The 23,339-nt window shown below is 35.1% G+C and overlaps 1 long non-coding RNA gene across 1 annotated transcript in view; it reads left to right on the plus strand.

The window, feature by feature from the left end:
• LOC116184572 (uncharacterized) overlaps window positions 1–10,022 on the plus strand; it is a 31,886-nt gene extending 21,864 nt beyond the window's left edge. Inside the window, exon 5 of the long non-coding RNA XR_004149327.2 lies at window positions 9,809–10,022. This is a non-coding gene — a long non-coding RNA (uncharacterized LOC116184572). The remainder of the gene's footprint in view (window positions 1–9,808) is intronic.
• Window positions 10,023–23,339: the final 13,317 nt, after the last annotated feature.

The following is a 23,339-nucleotide window of genomic DNA, read 5'->3' on the forward strand; positions in this document are numbered from 1 at the left end:
ACACCTGTGACTGGTATCTTGTTCAGAGGTAGAATACAGACTTGCTCAAGAGAAACTGAAATTTTTGAGCTGGCTATGTTTCAAGAATATTAGTGCTGACCAATGTTTGCTGGAATCCTTCCTTAAATTTCATTAAACAAAGTTGATTTCTGGTTGCTTTGACAAAAGCACATTCTCTTTTTTACAAGACCCAAATGGATCTTTATGTCTGCTTTGAAAATCCAGTAAAATATAAGCAAAGCCATACTGAAGTGTTATGAAACTGCTTTCTCTGTTAATTGCATTTTGTTACTACTTTGGTTGCTTTTTCTCTATTAGCACCCAGAAACAGCTTCAGGACAAGACAAGATGTAAGTGTGATAAGGTAAAGAATAACTAAGAGTCAGAAAGCACTAGGAAGAGGATTTGCTAGTTTTCATCAGCTTACCATGAAAAGGAAGAAGAGTATTCATAGGTTGCAGAAATGGGAGGAAGGTGCTAGATGATGAAATAAGAGTTATGTGGTATTATTTCATTGTGAGTAAGTGGCCCTCAGAGTCAAAATCTTGACATGACTACATTCAATATGCATGGCTTGGCATGCATGAAATCTTAAACATGGATCACAAGTTTTACTTAAGATGCATAAAAAAACCTTCAGACAACAAATATAAAAAAATAATAAAAGTTTGAAGTAAAAAACCTTATTACTTTTCTAGCCACAGAAATTTTTTTCAGGGGTTTCTTTTTGAACCTCCAACTTAGCCCTTTAGAGGTGGGAATAAGTCTCCTTAATAAGTAAAACATTGTTCAGATGGGCTGAGGTTGCTTATATTATTATTGCTCTCTGACTATTAACTTGAAACAAAATCAGATGCATATAAAAAATGAAAAACACTGCAAGAAGAGAAGACACAGTTTTGGTTTTACATGTGTTTTTTTTCTCCAACCATTTTCCTTTGGAAAGGAAACGGAAGTATATAATTTTTTTTATGCCTTCAAGAGATGCTGCAATTTGGATCAGCTGGAAGCTTTCAACTACCTTTTCAGTTTCAGAATTACTGTAAGTGTTGCAGAAGAACAGCTGAAGTTGATTTTAATTACAAAGCAAAAAGTAAAGAAGTGATATGGGAAAAGTGAAATGACAGACAATGTGACAGCACAGACACAATTCTGGCTGTTCAAGTGAACTTCAGTATATAGTCATGGCCTGTGGAGTCAATGGTTACCTGCAGTCTTCTTTCTGACTCATCACAGGTAAGTTTTCAAGACCTCACTGTTGAATGGAAAGAGATGCTATGGTAGTTCCCATGTGATAACTATTATTTCAGTTATTTCAGGCTCCTCTTTGTAGTTTCCTGTCTCTTTAGCTCTAATTGCATTTAAGTACTCTCATACTAGAACATTTTTAGGTTTTGGCAAACCTGTATTGGTTTTTCTTTTTCCTTGTACCTATTCCACTCATGACTTCTTGATGTTTGTGGATAGTTTTACATTTTATAATTTTATTTACTTTTAATAAAGATTTCTATTTTGGTTTTCATTTAGAATTTGTGAATAATTTTATAGTTATGAGAACAGGATGGATTGGACTACTATTGTATCTAGGGAAGCTCAAAATAGTGGTATACATTGGTGCTCTCATTGGATCCCATACTGTGGAATTGCTCATGACATGCGGCTGGATTACAAGTTTACATGCAGTCTGCTGCAAATGCAACAAATCTGATGCTTTTACAGACAAAGCCTCTCAAAACTGAGTGGAAGCCAGGCTGCACCTTCAGAGAAATTGTACTGATTCACATTCCATTTCTCTTTACTTCAGTGCTCTGCCATCTCCATCCCACCATATAATTAGCTGAAAACTCACCAAATGAAACAAAAGGAGGACCTTGTAAAGGGTAAAAAGGAGCTCTGTTGGAGCAGTTCATTCAGCCTGTTTATTGTAGCTCAGGGTCAAATGGGAGAGGGTGTAACAAGGACAAGTTGATGACTAGATAACCCATGGGAAGGAGAAAAGTTTGACTTCCAGCACCTTATGCATAAAGCATGAGTACCACAGCTCCTGAGGAAATGAGAGTAGGCCACAAGAGATGATAAGAGTACTGATGATTTAATTTGTATTTCCTCAGTTGAGCAGGAAGAAACAAATTTCAGCTATTTGAATGATGATTTTCTTTGGGAAAATACTTCAAGGAGGCATTTCAATGTTATTTACCCCTTGATTAGCTCTACAGTCTTATCCACTCTGTGTTTTCATGTCTAATGACTAGTTTGTATTAATATGAAAAGGGTTGAACCCTCCTCTTTCCAGAGTAACTTAGGAGAAGAAAAGGTTCATATACAGACTTAGTGGAACACATCTGGGTGGAAAGGAAGAGAAATACATAGCACAGCATGAACACTTTATTCATCAAAGGAAACTGATTTCATTTGTAACTGGTGACCTGGGTATTGTCTAACAGCACAGTATTTATTCCTAATATATTTAAATATTGTTACACTCCTCTGAGCTACGTACTGCATTTTATCCCTTTTCCTTTATTGTTGCTGCCTCTTAATAGTTGGTCTAACCACTACTGGAAACTATCTCTGTGGTATGGCTCAACACCAGCTGTACATATATGCATGTTGGCATTTCATTTCTAGTAAGCAACAAAAAGTAATAGATTAATTGAATTCAGTTATTCAGGGATTGTATTCTGCTCAACCTACTTAGTATATAAGCAAAGAAATGAAGTAATTTTCAAAGCACTAAAGGATTACTTGTTCTTTTTTCCTTTAGCTGCATAAATATTGTCAAAAAAATTTGATAACATGATCTCTGTAACAAAAACTAGCACAAACACCTATTATTTTCTGCACAACTAATACCAAATAATCTTCCTGTTTGTCTAGATTTGGAAAAACAAATGTATGCTAAGGAAGACAGGAGCCTCCCCTGGAATGGAAAAATGTAGACCCCTTCCCTCCAAATTGTTATAAATTTGAAATTAAGGGGGGCCCTCAGGCAAAAATATGGGACCAGGAATAACAGTTCTTTATTAGGGAAGAAAAACAACAAGATAAAATAAACAATGCAGTGAACCAAAACAACAGTGACAGAGTCAGAATACAACCTGACACCCTGTTAGTTAGGGTGTTGGTAGCAGTCCAACTGAAATTATGGCTGCAGTCCTCCTGGAATGTCAGATGTGATTCTGTTGGAGTAGTGATCCTGTAGAAAAATGGGTGTAGTCTTCCTCGGAAGAGGCAGCTGTTCCTCTGCGAAAATCCAGCGCAGAAAAGGCTGTGCTGGTGGGCCAGAATCTCAAGTCCATATATCCAGGTAGGAATGCTTGGCTCCTCCCTCAGGGCGGAGCATCTCACAATGGGATGTTATAGCTCTTATCAGTCATGCAGTGACATTCGATAGACCATTATCAACAGATGACTCCCCAGAGGGAGGATGTGTTGTGGAAGAGATAATGAAAAACTGCCCACTTAAGAAAAGACAACTCCTACACAGATGCAAATAGAATACATCTTGCTTTTCAATCTGGGACAATGTTAAACATTTTAAAGATGAATATGAAAATATTTTTTGGCAGAAAAAATAAGGAGGGTGTTGTGCAGCAGAAAGTGATAAATTTATCATTAAGAGTGTTATTATGGCAGAGAATTCATGAAAACTTAACTATGTCTATTAAGCTACATACACAGTAGTGTTCAGGAGAGAAAAGAAAAATATAATGTTGGGATAGTTATTATTTACTTGAAAGGTTACAGATCATCAAATTTCAGGAGCAGAAATCAAGGAGATAAGAAGAGGCATACAGGAACAGCAAGTAGAGTGGAAGGGGATCCTGGACTTACACTTCTGGCTGCTGCAGAAAGATTCGAATTGCAGTAATGCCACAAAAGCAATTAAAAATAAATATTAAGATGTAACTAACCTTTGAACTAAACCTGAGTTCTCTTATGTGAAATTAAAGCAGGAGATGCTCTTCAAGAACTGCAAAAGACTTGGCTTTAACTCCAAAGCTTGTAGAAAGAGACGAACAAACAGTTAAAAACACAACAAATTTACATCAGAAAGGCTAGTAGATTTAAAAACACTAGTGGCAATTTACCTGAGGATGGGGAGACTGTCTTCTTTATACATGCTTCCTTGTTAATTTTATTCAGAGACATAGAATAATCTCAGGTACAATTGCACATGTAATGTAGGTTTTAAAAGCAGGAACACTTTTTGGAGTCATTAGCTAATTCACATCTAAGTCTGAACTCTCTGAGTGTCTGTTTTCTACTTCTTAATAACAGCCCAAAATTCGTCCATGGATGAGACTGGGCTTAAGTATGTATGTTTACGTATATGCCTATATAAGCAATTTAGCTACACCAAGAAGCAGGGAAAAGTATCTGATTCAACAATAAGTATAAAAGTTCCCATTCCTGATCTGTGGCAGCACATACAACAATTCTGTATTTTCTTTACTGCAATTTTTTTACTGAAATAAGCTGAGACCTGTCTTAGAAAATAAAGTTAACACTTGACAAGTCAATGGTAACTTGACTGTCTCTGCTATGTGGACTGGTGTTTCTCTGACACAGCTGGGATCCAATCCACACATTGTGGATACTGTCACTCATCCTATCCCAATTAAGTACATCAGGTTTAGTTTATCCTTCCTTTGTTTTCTTTTTTTTTCTTTTTTTAATGTAGACTCAGAGAGATAAATGGTATGTAACTTTTGCTATAAAGAAAAAAAAATATAACTTTACCAGTGGCTGGAGAAATTACATTGTCAAGTAACAAATGCATACATCAAAATAAAAAATGTAGTGTTTTGCTCATTATCTGGTGTGTAGCATGTATGCTTCTTTGTTAACCTTCCTCACACTACAATGTGCAGGGCAACTTCTCAGCACCCTGGTGAGCACAAACAATCCTGTTTAAACCAAAAAGCATGGTCAGGACCTGTTACCCTTCACCCCATCCAAGCTGATTTATGATTTATACCAAAGAAAGAAACAGGAAAATATGTTCAATTAGTGACTTGGGAAAACAAAGATGAATCCAGTCTACATATGACTAACAGCATCAGGTTAAGTGTAATTCACAGAAAGAAAAGATTCTCAAGAGTTTCAATCTTAACCTATTAATAATATGTGCAAGTTGACTAGAAACACAATTGTTTCTAAACCCATCTTCTTACCTTCATTACTAGATATATCAATCTTTCCATTAAATTGGTAATGTTTAATCTCAAGGGTTGGAGGTTTTCTTACCTAAATTCCTCTGAAATTCTTCAATAGCCTTTTTTTTTTTTTCTTGTTCTTTAATAACACCTACTTTTTGTCCTTTTTCAATGATTAGACAGTTGTCATAAATTATCCAATTTTCTGCGAGCTGGATGGCAAGAGATATATGAAGATTCCCATGATTACTCAGTTTATCACAAATTACCAGCTACACAAATGGATAAATAATTCATAGACCTCCTTCTTAGCCAAAGTAATAATGTGAAAACCTTATTGCAGTATAAAATAGATATAGCTGATAGGTACTAGCAGATGCATTTGTAAATAGCTCAATCAAACATTTACAAATGCATATTTGCCATAATTATTAGCCATCTACATCACAGGTTCCATCTCTATTTCCTCTAAGACTGATGAACAGGAGAGGGCTTGAAGGGTCGCTGACAAGATCATTGTTAACAAAGCTAAACTTTAACCCTCTAGAAACAGAACAAGTTTTTAATTGTTTTATTGTTTGCTCCTTTTTTTTCTTCTGTTTTAAACAAAGTGAGGTTAACATTTTTTTAAAATTTGTTTTTTACTTTCTTTTATTGTACATATAGCCCTAAAAATAGAAATTTTAGTGAACAAAATAGGCAGCAGGACTCAACTGACATGGCCCCAACAAGAACCTGTGGGAGAAGACTGCATGTCCTGGTACTCACCTTCCCTAACATGACTGGAGAGTTTGCAGTGGAGAGGCCTTTCACTCCATATCAGATTGTACTCAAAATTTATCTTTGCACTGTCTCTGTGGACAAGAGAAGTCAAAGATTTAGAACATGATGGGGATGATCTTCCTGCTGCATGCAGTTGTGCTGATTGACATCATCCCTATACTGCTTCAGCCTCAGAGAGATAGTGTGAGGACATTTGGTCCTCAACATCCTGTAATGATCATGGAGTGATTATATATGACACTACTGTAAAGGTATTACCTTCTAGAAACACAGGAGACCTCCTCTGCCCCAGGAATCCTGTGAGCTCTCTTCCTTTGTGAGGTCCAAGCCCTTCACTGAGGAAGACTGATATCATGGTAAATCTGAAGACATCAGCAGACCCTTAAGGCAAACAGATGTAAAAATCCAGGAGAAAAGATCACTTGACATCTGTACCACTCTTCTTTATTTGGTACCTCCTTTGTATGCCTTGCCAGCTGAGGTGTAAAGTATTAAAGAATTTTGTGATCTCGTTTTCCATATCTCCAGCCATCACTGCCTGTTTTTACTTTGGTATCCAATGTACAATACTGTGAGCAGTCACTAGCGTCTGTCCTAATTGTCAGTCTTTCTTCTTTCCTTCTCCTTCAAAAGAGTGAGCACTTTGAGAGCATGGGCAGATGTTAAGATGCAGCAGGTATTGTAATAAATGTCCTCAGGAATATAGTAATTGAAAATGCAGGTATTATGCTCATCCTGCATGCTACCAAATGTGGATGGAGAGCAACATGTATCAACGAGCTGGTAAAAGGCCTCTTTCATTTTCTCCACTGTTTTGAACTCACATCTGGACTGAACAGGCTGCTAGGGAGGGAAGAGCCAGTCTATTTAAGCTGTACATAAATGTTTCCAGCACCTCTCCTCACCACTTTCTTTCTGTACCTAGAGAAAAAATTCAATGAGTGGTTTCAAATTCCTCTTGGCGTTTTGAAGCCAAAGTTAGGTTGAATAGTATAGAGCTAGGGATTTTTTATTTAATTTTTGAATTTTGGACTGTTTTGCAGTGGGTGGATGTAAGCCAACTTTCTGCAAATAATGAGATCCAGGGAATTTTATGGGAGGGGGAAGTATCAATGTCCTTATAGATTGAGGTTGTGCCTGATGGGTTTCTTCACTCACTGTATGTATTTCAAAAATGAATCCTAAGAAAATTCCAAGAAAGATTACTATGAATTGCTCTCAGCCCTGTACATAATTAAATAACCTACTGTACAGACCTGGAGGTGTAGGGTTGAGAATTCTTTCTAGTGCTAATAGTGAGGTATGTTGCTTAAATCAATTTGATATAACTCCTTATTTTCTCTATCCTAATAAAATATTTTTAGACTGATTTGCCTATTAAAGAAAATAATCTGAGAAAGACAAAAGCCCTAAACAATCTGTAAGCAGCATTTTCTCATCAGTCTAAATTGATGACCATACAGCTGTCCTGTACAGTGAGAACTGCCATCTAATTCTGTGATTTGAGGTCTTCCTTAGTGATTCTACCATGTTTTTTTCCTGCTTTTTGTCACATATTTTCTTTCTTTTTCTTTTTTTTAATAAACATGACATTTTCAAAACTGTAGAGAGCACATAAATTATCTGAGATAGCACATAATAATATAATTTCTCATTTTTGAGAGAAATTTCAGGAGAAAGTTCTAGTGAGAAATAGTTTTTACACGTAGAAGAACATATATTTTCTTCCACTTTTCATGTTTTGTCTTCTGCTGTGCTTAGCTTACACTTTAATGGCATTCCCTTTTAGTCCCCACTGATATAACTGCTGCCCAGGCTGAAGGGCTATGCAGTCTCTAATTTCTCTCCCTGGTGCTCCTATCAGCAGCATTGGAATATCTCAAAAATTTAAATCACATTTGGTCATTTGGTCTTCACATGCCTTTACACCTGGTCTGTTATATCTGCTTGAAAAGAAAAATCTTTTGTTCAATAAAGTATAACTTCTGTAATGAGAAATACATTTCCTGTTATCCATGAGCAGTGAAACAAATGTGCTATTGTCTATAGGTGTTTGCTACTGAAGTAGAAGTATTATACGCTTTGCTTTTTTTTTTCTTTTTTAATTTGTATAGGTGAGAACACCAAAACCAGCAAAAACTTTTACCTTAGTAACTCACAAGACTCTTGTTAGGATATACCCTTGATCAATATCCTAAGAGATAGCTATAGTAGGTACAAGAAGTTTTGAATTATTAGAGCTATAAATCATTCACATAAAATTCACCCTCATCATGTTTTTCTGTTTTTCTGTATTCACTGTAAAATAAAACCAAATTATATTGCTTTTACAAGACAGATAAAGACATTCTACTTTGTAGACATTTTGGCCTACTTCTGCCTGATAATGTTTTCCTTTTCTATTTCATTCTCATTGCTCTAGTGACTAATCCTATAAAATCAGTATCTTCTTTTGAATAAAATATAAACAACACAAAGCTATTCCAAGGTATTTCTTATATATGAGTAGATTCATGGAGTTGGGAAAAGATTAAGGAAAAAGACTGTATGGGGTAAATAGGAAATGCTTTCCCAACCTAATTTTCTCTTATTCTTTGTTCCTGTCCTGTAATAAAAATATAACTTTCCTTTAAAATTTTAAGTATGTGATTGTGAGAATTGATATTTGATTATTTTGACAATTAGTAACTATCCACTGGACTATTTATGCTGAAGAACTTGCACAATCATTCTATGCTTTTTGAGCCATGCTTCCTGGATGGTATCTTGAAATGAGCCAAATATATGGTATTTCATGTTATGCTCTTCATCACTGCTATGTTTGCATTACTGAAATTCTTTGCACAGATGGGCAGAGGCAGTACTGTCAGAAAATGTTCTGTTGCAAATTCTTTGCTAAATCCAAGCTTTTTCTTCCTCCAATTGTTTAAAAATAAAACAAAACAAAATGCATACTATGCCTAGTTCTCGTTATCTTTTATGCTAACTTACTGCAATAATGTAGTGCTGAAATTTTGGTTTCTTTTTACTTATACAGAAGAGAAACTTTTACAAAGAATGGAGATTACTTGGTTTATTTCATCTTAATGTTTTTATGTTTTCAACAATTATTTTTTTCATTCTTTTCCTCACCCCTCCATCTTATATTTATCTATTATGGTTTTATATTAATTACCAGATAAACTAAATGTTAGCAAATAAGATCAAAGCCCTTCATTCTTTGTCTAAATTACAATCTGAATGTACCTTGAATTTTGAACTAACTCTTCACTTACTATCCCTCATGAGTAAAATTGGATGCTTCTCATGCTGGCAAAAAAAAAAAAAAAAAAAAAAAAAAAAAAAAAAAAGGGAAACCCACAGTCTGCTGAATTGTAAAAGAACAGTCCTAGATTATTTCTCAATAATGCATGTGTATGGAGCAAGATTCCCTCCTTTTTCACTTCTCTTTCATTTGTATTAAGACTGTAATAGTGCAAATGATATAATATATGGAAACAAAAATGCAGATTTTTTTTTTTCTTATTACGAAATATTTTGCAGTCTATGAAAATATTAAAATCCAATTTTCTTGACAATTTCAAATAGTTGTATAACAAAAATTCTGTAGGATGAAATATGGTTCTGGCCATTATTCACTACATACTATGTGCAATTCCCCTGTTTAAACAGGCTCATCCATCCAATAAGGAGAAGTAATAGATTGATAACATTGATGATTTGTGATCATCTAGTAAGTCAGAATAACTAGCTCATATGCATGCTATAATATGAAATATGTTTGAATAAAATTAATTAAAACCCAGTTTGGTTTTCCTGAATGAGAAATATATCAATAGAAATGGATCTTATCCCCGGTTTTTCAGGTTGTTGAGTGTTTGTCTCTACTTGATCTCTACCTGTTCCTGAAGGAAAGCCCTGAACTTCTGTCCCTTGAATAGCTCTCTGCTTCAAGTTCAACAAACTCACCTTGTTATTGTAGATCAACCAGAAGATTTAACTAAGTGGATTTTGTATGAATAATGCTATTCAAAATAAAGACATGTTCAAGATTCTCATTGCAATAAAAGAGTACGCTCATCTCTGCTTTGAGACTTTCCTCAGAAAAAAAAAAAAAAAAAAAAAGCCAGCAGGTAAATAAGGTATCAGCTGAAATCAGCTTAAAGGTTCTTGGGATATTTCTGTCCCTGGAGTTGTTCAGATTCAGGAGATGAAAAACAAATTTCATCAAACTTTGCATTTTTACTCTCTGGGAATAAAATCTCTGGGCATGCTTTTCTCGTAGCAATCTCATGTCAATATTTTGAGGTTTTTTTTTTTTTTTTTGCTCATTGCTACTTAGGCTACTAATTTTGTCTGCATCTTAATCTGCAACAAACTATATGTTATATATACATATTTATGTATGCAAACATAGAGAAGCACACACATATATATACAGATATACATACACATAATCATGAATCTATTTTGCAAACACATTATGCATCATTAGGTATTTGTAGCTAAAAACAACATTAGTATGTATAAATATATACACATGTATAAATATGTGTTAACTCTCATTAAATTTGATCATGATTTCTTACTTTTAGAAAGTGTATGAATGTAATAGTTTGTATGCATGTAATTGTTTTTTGAAGTCTTGATGCTAATATATTGGTATTTGTTACTCACATATTTTATTGTGCTGCATGCCTGAATGACAGATGATTATCTGACAAAGGAAATCTGGTGTTAAACAAAATAAGCTAGTACCACATTTAAAAATTACAATTCTAACACAACAACAGTTGAATATGTGTATCGTATTTTAAAAATTTAATATCTGTCTATTGCCGGTATTGTCTTTGTCCATGTTGACAACAAAAGGATAAATACAGTGCATATAGTAGGTCCCTCTGGTTATAGCATGAACATGACACATGTCATCCTATGATAAATTGGCTCTGTGTCTATTCAATTTCAAATCCAAAGCTCTGGAGGCAGAGGTGTTAGGAAGCAGGCATAATTCTGGCGAGCAGAGGCCTCAGATGCACAAAATTAGTGTGCATGGAACAGATAACAAAAAGCAAGAGGGAGACTGAGAAGAAGTTTGCACAGGTTTGTCAACTTCCTGTGGTTTAGGTAGTATTGGCAGATGTTGGGTATAAGAAAAAAATCTGTAAGCATGATAATGAATGTTACCAGAATTAGAAGTGACAACTGTATCAAACACAAATGCTGTCTGTTTTTTGATTTGCATACCAATTAAATGAAAAGACCCAAATATTAGGTTCCAGAATTTGTTTGACAAATAATCTGCTGGGCTCACTATGTACATCTGGGTCAGACATGCTGGCTGTATGACAGATGCAGTGTCAAAAGAAGATTTTAACATAGAAAAAATGTATTCAGATTGTTACTAAGTACTGTACTTAAAGCAAAGATTAGAAAAGGGTCTAGTTCAGAAATTGCTTTAAACAAAGTGGTATCTACCTCTCTCTAGGCATTTTATTATGCATTACTGTCAGGTCTGGTATGTGAGACATCTTCCTCACTAACAGCTAAAGAAAGGAGTAGGCAAAAATAGTTCTGTTCTGTACCATTATATTGTGCAGCTATCTTATTCCCTGGGTAAATACATATGTTTTATGGGACTACTCAAAGAGTAAGAGACTATTTGATGTGAGCAATGATGGCAGAATCAAGCAATACATGCTTAAGCATTTCTGCAGAATTTTACATTTTTCATGCTCCTCTGAAATATTTACAAAGTAGTTCATGTCTGGTGAAGGTTCAGGTCAGTTCTCGTTTTAGTAAGACAAGTTCACTTGACCCTGATTTTAAAGAAAACTTGAGTCAAAGCAGGAGACTGTTCTTAGACAAATGCTACTCCAATTTCTGAACCTATGTGCCTTGCTGATATACCTTTTTAACAACTTCTGGGGTTTGCCACCCATATGGCATTTCATTTTGCACTCTTTCATGCTGAATTTCTTAGCAGTGAACACTGGATTTGACTTTCTACTGAGCCAAAGTCATGTCCTGTAATTTTTAATGAAACCTGCTTCTCATCAATATTTCCCTGTTTCTAGATATTTGAGGGTCCAAATATGCTACACCTTAAATAATATTAAACAACGAGGCAAGGAGCATCTATGTTAGTGTTTGGAAAGATATGTGATTTATACATTTATAGGCATGGACTGTAGCAAATACCCAATGAAACACCAGCTGTGAGTTCGCTGTGTTCAGAGAAGCCCTCAAAACAGAAAAAAATTCTTTCTAGTTTCTGTGATTGTATGATGATATAGTGCAACACTTGATATTCTCAGGAATAGAATCGTGGTATGTGTGGCACTATATGGGTAATCATACAATAATGCAGTAGTAAAATAAAAAAAACCCCGAATTTGTAGCATTTTGCTCAACATTAAGAAATAATATCTGCAATTTTTTCTCCTTCTTTTCCTTGTTTTTTATTTTTTTTATCAAGGAAATGAATTTACACGGGGTAAATGTAGTATTTAAATATTTAAAATTTAAATGAAGAAGCTCTTCTTAAATGCACCTGTATGTACTAGATATGTCTGAGTCCATTTGGTATAAGAAAGTAGGCCATGAAATTATGTGTTTAAAGAAGTCAAACTACTCACTCACAGAGGATGAAAGTTTTTTAAACTCTTCTGCATATGTTGAACTGCTTTTGAAAATCCAAGCAGACAGAACCCATGCCATTAACAATGCATAAGGTGCAGATTTCTAGAGTCCAGAAAACAGAGAAGTGGAATTCCCTCATGTAAAAAAATAAGAATAGGAAAAATGTGTTTTATGTACTAAAATGGCGAGTTTTACATATAAAATCTTTAAAAATAAAGTGAATAAAACCAGAACACTCTAGGTTATGCTGTTATATGGAAGCAAAAAGAGACATGGTTAGCTTTGAACCAGCAAGTGTTTCATACTACAACCAAGGGATGCATTTTTCAGCGATGAAATTGAGCAAAGGAAAATTTAGTTTTATTACCAGAAAAATGTATCTAATAGTGAGATGTATTAGAATTGTGGAATAGTCTCTTGAGAGAAGTGATGGAAGCCCCATAGTTTGAGTCTTTGAAATACAGTCTAGAGAAAATTTTCTTGCTGGGAAACAGCTTTGCGTTTCTATAGGAGGGACAGTGTCACCTAATGGAATATTTCTGCATGCAATATCCTCTGTACTCTGATTTACTATTACCATGTTTGTGTAAGATTTCATAGAAGTCTGAAAAAGAAGACAAGATTCCATCTGAATTATTTTTCATAACACAATGAAACCAAAGTTCTAGAATATTCTACTCTGTCTCAGTATCATTGCTTAATGATTGCTTAATGTTTTGTCATATTCAAGAATATGACATGAAGTTTCAATAGGCCAAGGTTTGTTCATGCCTTCATTGATTTTCAATTTTGTTTTATTTTGGCTTTTTTAAAATATGGGTTTTGAGAAGATAAGAGATAAGAGATAAGAGAAATACTTCCATGGAGGAGGTACACTTTCATTAATAGAGCATATAAATACATACTTTAAAATATATTAATAGAACATATTAATATGTATTAATAGAACGTTAGTATTCTATTAAGATATTTCTAAGCTTTGAAAGAAAGTTTCTCATTCAGTAATTTGTGATGGTTTTTCACCTGTTAGGAAAATGCACATAACATAATTTGCTCATTTAAATGCTAAACATAGATGTGTCTTTGTCTATTAGCAAAAGCACTAAAAGGTAACTTTGAATGCTTTCATATTCACAGCACAAAGTATAAATTTCTTCACAGCATAAAGTATAGATAAAACCTCAACTTCCTCCTGAATAAATAATAATAAAATGTAATATCCCTCTAGCTCTTCAAGTTATTCCTGTGACATAACTTTCTAACTGCTTATCCATTTCCTTAATGTCTCCTGACCATCACAGAGGGCTAACAAGGAAGAACAGATCTGAATTACCAAGGGAAAGCAAGGCTCCTTGTACATATTCCCCTCAAGAACTTTTATCATATTGCCCATCTTTGGACACTCTCTAATAGCTTTGTATCTTTGTTATATTGTGTTGCCCAGAACTGCACCCAATGTTCAAGGTGAGGCCACAGCAGCGCAGAGTGGAGAGGGAAAGGTGAGTTTCAATTTATTTTTACACATTTTAATATTGCCAAAAATAAAGCTAATAATGATCATGTTCCAATAATCAAAGGTGATCTGACAACAAATAGGTTATAATATGAAATGTTAAGTACATGAACCTAGTGCTTGTCCAGATATTTCTAGATCCAAATAGGCTCAGAATTTATCTTAAAAATATGAGAATGTATAACTAGTGATGGTGGAGCACAGAAGAGTAGAGGCTTGACCGACACCACCTTTGTATTTACTTACTTTCACCATCAATATGAAGATGAAATTGATTTTTCACTGAGACCTGTTCATCAAAAATGAACCAAGTATTTACTTTTCAGTCATAAATAATGCCTGGGTTTCAGCAGGATGTTTGTAGAAATAGGCTTGAAACATGTCCCTTTAACGGAAAATATTTTTACATTTGCTTTAACTTTACTGATCATTATTCTAGTGTAAAAATTTAGAGATTGTCCAAGAAAAAAATCTATTGTCAATAGTTTTGTTCTTTTGCATGTTTCATGATTGCTGCTATATCAAAACCTTCTCACTTGAAGGTCTTACAGGAATTTGTATTGCCGAAATCATAGTGGTGGCAATCATCAGCTGTTCTTCATTTTATCTTCAGATTTGCTGGATAAGTTCATTTAGATATTTACACAGAATGAATTCTCTGGAGTCTGAACCGATTTTAAAACTATGTTCTAGCACAAGTTTATCTTCTTTCTTGCATTGCTTTTTATTTTCTTGTTTTAACTTACCTTTTCAAAATGAATTGCGCAATGAATTTCAGCACGGATCAGAGTTTAGAAATTATTTTGATGGTTAAGCAATATGGATTTCTTGATCCTGATATGAAAGTAAACCACAAAATTATTATATTGTAGAAGTTATCAGTGCACTAAAACCAGTCCACAATTATGAATTAATTTTATTTCATTTTTAAACTTAATATGAGTTTGCTTTTATGAATAATACCAAATCTAAAATTATTTTGTTCTCCAATACTGTTTATATTACATCCTAAGAAACTAATTGATTAACTGCTGAAATACAAATGTGTCTAAACAGGTTCTATAAAGTTTGACTTTCCATTCAGAACCATGTCAGTCTCCCTCCAGTCAAAGAGAAAGGGAAAGACAGCACATTTAATCTCTGGAACTAAAAATCTGATAATACTTATGGTATGATTATATTTATTGAGATTGTTTTTTTAAATGCCTGCTATGTGAGTGCATATGTAAATTTTTGGAACAAAATTTACTTTTTAAAGTAATTTTTGAAGTACTTAGAGAAATTACAAAATATGAAGATGCCTGGTGTGTTTGAAAACAATTAGAAAAGTCCACTTCTGGCAAAAGGCTTTTAGGCTGCTTTCACTAAATTGCTAGAAACTGCACCAGTTTTGGTAAAAGAACGGCTCTCAAACTTGAGCTGCATTTCAGGACATAAGTAGGAATTTATTGCACAGGAAATTTGGATGATTATGGAATGATGGCTTCATTTTATCCTGTCTTAGCTATCTAGAAAATGTAAGAAAATTGTTATTTCTATATTTTATCAGTTAACTCCTGCTGTGCTGAGTCAGAAGACTGTGCTATGCAGCATATGTGTGGGATTCTCTCTTCAATCTGTTCACTTTTTGAGCTGAATTGCACTATAATAATCCCCAAACTGTGTAACAGTTTATCATAGAAAAAAACCAATGACCAACACAGCTAATGGGGTGACAAAACTGAGACTGAAGAAGATGTGACTTAGATGCCAAAAGATCTTTCAAGGAAACTCAATGTTCATGGAGAGCTGCTGGCAAAAGATCTTGTAAGATTCTCAGACACTGCAAAGTGTGAACAATACAGAGCCTGATTTGGCAATGTGCTTCACAAAGTCTGTTCTTTCACAGGCAGGAACTTCCCTGGCATGGCTGAATTAAATGCTGTTAGACTTGCACATCTTGTGGATATCTGTGCAGTATAGCATCAAGTTGTCAGTGTGGCTGCATTGAGGTTATGATGTAGAATATATTACTTTCTGTAACAGGAAGAAACTTGTCCACTTGAAATGTTTCCAGCACCTCATTTAGTTCTGCAGTTACAAAAACTCTTTACAGCATGTTTTTATCTTTTAGCAATTAAGTTTTCATTCTTTAACTATGGTCTCATAGATATCCTGATGAAACTCTGATGATGGCATCATCGAAAAGATTTCTTTTAGCCTCAGGCAGTGTAAACTCGGACTCAAAAACACCAGGCTTCATCTTTGTATACACCAATAAAATTCAACACTTTACTAATTATTATTTATTTTCATAAGAGACCTGTATTGATGTAACTGTTTTCACCATGAAAGGCCACTTTGCATTGCTAAAACATCAGATATTCACCTCAGTGTAAATAAGAATGATTCTTGAATTTTTATTTTTTTTTCTACTAAAATGATTGTACTTAATTCTTTTATCAATAATGAGGATATGTAAATTGTAATCTGGTTTTGATTTGTTTCTAAGGTTTCTAAGAGCTTTTTTTGCCCTTATGCATTTATCTTTGTGGCATGTGTTGAAATTCGGGTATTATGATGGCATTCACTACGATTATAAATCTCTTCTTGGTCATGACCTGAAGTGTTCAGACACCAGTCTTGACTTTTAATATGATGAACATTCCACTCAAAGCAACTATATTACAAGTCTCTGAAACCTATGAACTCTGAAATGTCTGGAACTCTTAAATCTTTAATTAAAGACAACCAATAGCTGCTTGGTTTTGCAAAAATGGGTCCAACTCAAATACTAAGAAGAAAAGTGGAAATGAATGTTGAGATGAACTCTACTCATAAATGTCATGGACAGGTTTTCTTTTGTTTCAAATTCTTGCAATCATTGTGTAATACTGCAAATAAACAATACATATAATAGAATTTCTAAAAAGTATATCCTACAAATATTGTCTTTCCAGGAAGAGATAATTTCTCCTGAATATTTTAGAATCTCATAATCCCAAATTGAAAGGATTAGCAATAATCCATCTGTGTACACTACATTCCAGAATCACAGAATATTCTAAATTGGAAGGGACATAAAAGGATCATGTAGTCCAATTCCTCTGTGAAGGACAGCCCCAGTAATCACACCATATGCCCAAGAGTGTTGTCTAAATACTTATTGAATCTTCAGGTTTGGTGCTGTGACCACTTCTCTGGGGACCCTGTTCTAGTGCCCAGACCCCATCTGGGCAAAAAACCTTTTCCTGATATCCAACCTAAGCCTGCACACAACTTCACACCTGAGCACAACTTCAGGCCATTTCCTCAGTTTCTGGTCACCACAAAGGAGAGATCAGTGTCTGCCCCTCCTCCTCTCCTCTGAAGAAAGTTCCAGACTGCAATGAGGTGTCCCCTCAGTCTCCTCCAGGCCGAACAGACCAACTTACCTCAGCCACTTTCCCCTCAAAGCCCTTCACCATCTTCATGGCCCTTCCTTGGACATTCTCTAATAGCTTTATATCTTTTTTACAGTGGGCCCAAACCTGCCCCCAGCACTCAAGGTGAGGCTGCCCCAGTGCAGAGCAGAGCAGGACAATCCCCTCCCTTGCCTGCTTGGCAATGTTGGGTTTGATGCCCCCCAGGACACGCTTGGGCCCCTGGCTGCCAGGGCACTGCTGGCTCATGTTCAGCTTGCCACTGACCAGGACTCCCAGCTCCCTTTCCATGGTGCTGCTTCCCAGCATCTCATTCTCCCATATGACCATACATCCAGAGCTGCCCCATCCCTGGTGCAATTCTGGCACTTTTCCCTTGGCGGTGGTTGTCGTTTCAGCTTTGTTGCTGATTGCTCCATGTCCTGATCTGCTGAGGTCTCTCTGCAGGGCCTCCCTGCCCTCAAGGGAGTCAACAGTTCCTCACAATTCTGCAGATTTGCTTAGTATCTCTTCAAGTTCTGTATCCGTGTCATTTATGAAGACGTTGAAAATCACAGGGATGCGGACAGAGCCCAGGCAGGTCACCAGTCTGATGTCACCCTATTTATTATCACTCTTTGTGCCTTACCCATGAGCCAGTTACTCCCCTATCCCGTGATGTGTTTACCCAGCTGTGTGCTGGACACTTTACCCATAAATGTATTATTAGAGAGAGCATTAAAAGCTTTACAGAAATCCAAAAACATTACACCAACTGGCTTCCTTTGATCAGTTAGGTGGGTTATTTTGTCATATAAGGAAATCTGGTTTGATAAGCAGGACTTTCCTCTGGTGAATCTCTGGTGAAGTTGTCTTCCAGGTGCTTCTCAACACCTCCCTGAGTAATCTTCTCCATAACTTAGCAGTCATTGAAGTGAGACTGACCAGCCTATAGTTTTCATGGTCTTCCTTCTTGCCCTTTTTGAATATCCAGACAGTGTTAGACAGCTCCCAGTGAGCTGGGTACTCCTCAAATTCCCAAGGACATTCAAAAACATCCAGAGATTTGCAGATATGCCAGAAATGGATCAAGAGGTATCTCTTATCCTTTCCAAAATTCATCTGCTGATAAAATATGAGTTGTGAGAAATACAGTTTTTAATTCTGCTGTGTTGAGCTCTATCATTTACAAAAAGCTTTAAAGCCATTTAGATTTTTTTCAGCTACAACCTACAAAAAAAGAACAAATAATGTAATCATGGATTTTGTGGTGATTTTACTATTTTAAAATTTGGTACTTTATTTTAACATTCAGAAATATTAACAAGCAACTGTGGTCCGTATAGCTGATCTTGGAACCATTTGATATTGAGGACTCATATTCTAACCTTGGCGAGAAGGATGAAATTATTACTTGTGGAAATTTCTGACCTTAACTAAAAGTACTGAAAAAAATAATACAGGAATTTGAATGTGAAGGAGTTAATGTGCGTTGAGACTAACTGGTGAAACTTCTGAAGAGATGTAGATTTATTGGATTTATGGATGTGTATCTGTGTGTGTGTGTGGATGTGCATGTAAATGACTCCTTCACTGTATATGCACTATATGAATGTGTGACTTGTGAATATCTGCCTTCAAATACCCTTCTATAATGTAGTCTTCTGTAACTCAAGCAAAGAAATTTACATGAGTAAATTGTGGAAAGCCCATGTAACTGTATGAATAAAGCTGATTAATTATGTTTAAATTTCTCTAATCTGTTAAAAGGGTCATCCCCCAAATTACAAGAGTTTTCTATATTCCTATTATAAAATGTAGACACCATGCCTGAGCTAAATTAAATTTTTAAGCAGCCTCAGGAAAGAAGAAAAGATTTAAATTGCTGCCACAGGGAAATTTAAACCTGACACATAAAATAGAAAAGTGATCATCAACCGCCTGTAAAACAGAGTGTCTGGTTCCATTTCCAATTTGCCACTTTCTTTTTCTCCGTAATTTTCTTTATTCTTTGTTTTGAACATAGAATTCTACTGAGAATGACAGTACTGTTTAGAAAATGCTCCTTTGGTACAAATGCAGTAGTGTAATCATGCTTTTTGGGGTTTTTAAACAATGTTTTAAAACAGAGAATATATCTCTCACTGTATTTTGCCACTTTTGAGTGGTGTGCTATCAGTCTATTATCAAGTAATGTGCAAATATCCATGCTATATTTCTAATTATTGGTGTGTACATTTATTTTGGTGAAAAGTAATAATGCTAGAACAATACAGCAATTTAAAATCTATATGTGCATATGCACTATTAATTTAATATCTGATCTGTCTGACCTGGAATATATTTCTTACAATTGACAGGCTATCAAAATAAACACTTTTTCTCAACAATTATTGTAAATCTATTTTGACTGAATAATGACTGAAATTCTAGTAACTTCAGTGCTTAATGTGGGCAGAAACATTATGAATCAATCTTCTGCTTTAATATACTCTGGTGAAGTCTTCTGACATGTAAAGGTAGCATTTAATACTTTTATTAAATGCAAAAGAGCATAGATTTGGATGACATTTCATTAGGCATTATAAACCTGCCTAAAAATCTAAACACATAAAAGGATTTTTTGTAACCCAAAGCATTTTCATTTACTTCAGGATATAGTTTAATCAAAGTCAACTTCATATGCAGCCAATGCTGTAGGACAACTATACCCTCCTGTGCTGTAGGGCAGTGTTGTGAGAGCCTGTTCACAATGCTGAGGAATATATTTAGTGCAGGTAGTTCAGTGTGCAGCTGCAGATTGAGCTCTGGATTGGGGAAGCGGTGGGAGCCCAAGGCAAGGGTCCTCATATCTTCTCACAACAAAAGGCCAAGGGGCCTGTGGCAAAGCCAGGTGACACATTCAGAGACATGGCAATAGCTGATGACCCCCAAACTCTTTGTGCTTGGACTGCAAAGATATAAACCCCCAGGGATTCCTTCGTTCAATATCCCTTCTGGAAGGCTCCAGCTCGAGCTGTTATTCTGTTATTGCACCAATATTAAATTATTTTAAGGATTGAGATGTCTCTGCCTCTGCTATGGGAAACTTAGGGTTGACCAGTAAGGAAGTCTGATCTATCTATGTGAATCTGGGGGTTGTAGCTGAAGAAGGTCCTTGATCCCCACCCAAGTAATTGTGGGTATGACTGTGAGAGTGTCTCCTGGACAATCAGACAAGGAAGTTCCTTAACAACAAGGAAAACTTGGAGTTTTCAGGAGAAAAGTATGTGAATGAGTACAGTCAACTTCAGAAATCTGGATAGACTGGGGATGGGGAAGTGTCAATGTGCTGAGGTGGTGTCCAGCTGGAGTTTTGTGATTTAACCAGTTGTTATGCTGCACCTGAGCAGTACAGATTAACATATTTGTTGACACAGGAACACTCAAGCCATGGAGATAAGGTTTCATGCTGCTTTTTGCCTATCAGTTTTAACACAGTTTGAAGACTATGGGGGAAAAGGGTTCTAGAGACTTATGGTTGTCGGGGAAGGATTCAATTTTCATAATACATTTTAGTTGTAGCATACTTCAAGAATAAAGAGATGGATGTATTTATGTATGAGAGGCTATAAGATGTTTGTTTCATATACTTTTGCAATTATATTTTAATTTTCAAACATTTAGATCAGAATTCTTCTCTTTTACATGACATTCCCATCAACTGCCTCTGGACAAACAATGATCGTGTCCAGTATGAAACAATGAGAAAGTGATTATGATTTCAATCAAACTGAAATATATCCTCCCATTATTATAGAAATATTTTTATGACAACACAGTATGCTTAAAAACTTTGTTTATCAATACAAATGTGAGTACCATTTTCTGTGAACTCACTCTTATATGGCTTTTGTCATTGTAGTATTTATATACAAGTGTTGATGACTGACATCAGTTTCTAATTAGGCAAGCATACAGTTTCTTGTCTTCCCTTTTGCACCAAAATCTCAGCATATGGTGACCCATGTTTCATTGATGTGTTCCTGGATTTTCATGATACCAATTATGGGCTGAAATCTGAGTTTGAATCCCTATATGGACCATTTTCAACTGAACCATTTGTTTATGGTTTTCATGGGATTGTGGAAAGTAACATGACTTAACTAACATGTCACTGAAGACAGCTTAATGAAAACTGCTATTAGATAAATCATGATTAAGAAAAGTTTGATGTCATCATAAATTATATCTAGTGAAGATGATGTGTGAAAGTTAAAGTAATAATCAATTACTAACTTTTCTCCTTTTTCTTTTTTTTCCATGACTTTGTCATGTGGCTGGGGGTACCTTGTGAAATCATCCAGGCAGCTCAGGTCTCAAGAGAGAGACATATGCCCTTGTAATTTCTGGTACAATCTTGTCTAAACTTTCTGTAAAGTCTTTGTAACTTCCTAATTTATCATAGTGTTTACCATGGTAAATGTACCCTGCCTGTACTACAAGCCTGTGACCTTTTGTCCTGTTTACTTAGAGAACAGTGTTCCTTTCCCTCCATGGAGATTTTTAATGATTTTGAAAATGTTTGTTGTGTGGCCCTTTGATTTCCTCCTCTTTAAATGTGTTAATTTCAATTTATTATATATTTCCTTATAGACTATATTATCTACACATCTTCTATTTTTAATTCATGTTTTCTGAACTTTATATAAGCAGTTAATTTCTTCTGGAAATACAGTTTAATCAACCAAAAATTAACATAGCAGAACAGAAAAAAAATATTATTTCACATCATTGAGATGTTTTCCTACTATTTATAAAGCACAATTCGGTATCATCCTTTTTTTCAAATGGAAAAGAGTGCTTTAATATGAATAATTATTATTTACCAAAAAGCTCTAATTTTCCTGCTGAATATTTTGTCTACCCATTGTTTCCCAGGTTTTATAGCTGATTGTTTTCTTTTCTAGGTTTTCCTCCTCTCTATAGCACCTTGCATTTGCTTTTTTGGAAAATGAAGATAATTTTCAGACTATGCCTCCAGATTTTCAGGATGTTTTTAAACTTCAAAATAATCTTAAAATATGATAGTAACCACTGCCACCCTAATGCAATCTGCAAATGTGTTACATACACCTTTGATTTCATTACACAGATATTCCCAGTATCACTACATCTGTGAAGAGCTTCCTTCTTGACAGTTAACTACCAATAATTCTTCACAAACACTTCTTGATTTAGCTTTATATACACACTGTGGTATTTGGATCTATATATTTATAAAAGTTTATTTCCTTCTGAGATCAATCTCTGATGAAATAGTGTTTATACTTTACGTATCCTTCATATATCTTTTCCAAAGGTTTTTTTAAGTGTTCTTCGACACTCAGAAGATGACCTTTGTCCTTCATTCCTTAGCAAAAAGCTTTTATTTGCTTTAAAAAATACTCTGTATAATACAGAGAATTCCCAAACAAGCAGAAAAAACACTTTGTGATTGTCTATTGATACATTTAATTGTTTTCTACAAGGTTTCATCACCAGCAGTGTGTTTGGCAGTCACAGTTCACATAATTTTCTTGAAACGGATCATTTTTTTAAAAAGCTATTTTAATAGGTACAGCTGTTAAACAGATTATCTGGATATTAACCACACTCTGGTAAATATTCTGGAGTGTATTTAGAAATATCATATGTCTCTCAGAATTGTATCCTATTTCCAGCTGAAAGATTTAAAGATTATGAAAGCTCTTTCTTATTCCTGTGTTAAAGTTCTTTCAGCAATCACAACCTGTAACTGGTGTTCCTTTTAATCTCACATAGACATACCAAATGTCTATGTGGGTCTCATGCTGCACCTTTATACTCTAGCTTCCACCTATT

Source organism: Lonchura striata, chromosome Z, assembly GCF_046129695.1.
Source record: "Lonchura striata isolate bLonStr1 chromosome Z, bLonStr1.mat, whole genome shotgun sequence".
NCBI classification, from domain to species: domain Eukaryota; kingdom Metazoa; phylum Chordata; class Aves; order Passeriformes; family Estrildidae; genus Lonchura; species Lonchura striata.